Source organism: Schistocerca serialis, chromosome 6 (assembly GCF_023864345.2).
Source record: "Schistocerca serialis cubense isolate TAMUIC-IGC-003099 chromosome 6, iqSchSeri2.2, whole genome shotgun sequence".
Classification (NCBI taxonomy): domain Eukaryota; kingdom Metazoa; phylum Arthropoda; class Insecta; order Orthoptera; family Acrididae; genus Schistocerca; species Schistocerca serialis.
Window position 1 is genome coordinate 293270247 of NC_064643.1, and position 1182 is coordinate 293271428.

The 1182-nt window shown below is 47.0% G+C and overlaps 1 non-coding gene across 1 annotated transcript; it reads left to right on the forward strand.

Annotated features, from left to right (window-relative positions):
* Positions 1-341: 341 nt before the first annotated feature.
* Positions 342-416, forward strand: Trnar-gcg (transfer RNA arginine (anticodon GCG)). The gene has a single exon. It is a non-coding gene; the product is annotated as a tRNA-Arg (tRNA).
* The last annotated feature ends 766 nt before the right edge of the window (positions 417-1182 follow it).

Genomic DNA, 1182 nt, shown 5'->3' on the forward strand with positions numbered 1-1182 from the left:
ACTTGTCGGAGCTTTCGGCGAACATGCTCTTGGTAAAACACAGTGTTTCAAATGGTTCAAGAAATTCAAAAGTGGTGATTTTGACGTGAGAAACGACGAGCGCCGGAAACAACCGAAAACGTTCGAAGATAACGAATTGCAGGCCTTAGTGGACGAAGACGATACTCAAACTCAACAGGAGTTCTCGGAACAATTGAATGGGAGGCAGAAAGCCGTTTCCCTTCGGTTGAAAGCTATGGGAAAGGAGCAGAAAGTGAATAAAAGACCACTTGGAAAATGCATCGCCAGATGCAATAGAAAGCCTTGGCAGAAGTAAGGCTGTGAGGAGGGGCCTTGAGTCGTGCTTGGGTGGCTCAGTTGGTAGAGCACTTGCCCGCGAAAAGCAAAGGTCCCGAGTTCGAGTCTCGGCCCGGCACACAGTTTTAATCTGCCAGGAAGTTTCATATCAGCGCACACTCCGCTGTAGAGTGAAAATCTCATTCTGGAGCCTTTTCTCCAGTCGTCCGTTGTGGCCGAGCGGGTCTAGGCGCTACAGTCGGGAACTGCGCGACCGCTACGGTCGCAGGTTCGAATCCTGCCTCGGGCAGGTTAGTTAGATTTAAGTAGTTCTAAGTTCTAGGGGACTGATGACCTCGGCAGTTAAGTCGCACAGTGCTCAAAGCTATTTGAACCATTTGAACCTTTTCTCCGGGTGATGAAAAACGGATATGTTTTGAGAATCCTAAGCGTCGTAAACCATGGATGAATTCACGCAAACCATCGACATCCACTGGAAGGTAAAATCGTTTTGGAAAGAATGCTGTGTGTTTGGTGGGATCAGAAGGGTGTCATTTATTATGAGCTGCTAAAACCTGGTGAAACCGTTAACACTGATCGCTACCAATAGCAAATGATCGATTTAAATCGAGCATTAAGTGAAAGACGACCGGAATGTGGAAAAAGGCAACACAAAGTCATATTGCTCCATGGTAACGCCCCATCACACACAGCAAAAGTGGTCAGGGAAACGATCGAGGCGTTCAGTTGGGAAATACTGGGGCATTCGGCTTATTCTCCAGATTTGGCTCTGTCTGATAACCATCTATTTACAACAATGGGACACACTTTCGCTGAACAACGCTTCAGTTCGTATGAAAATGTTCGAAAATGGCTCGCTGACTGGTTCGCTTCAAAAGTAGAACT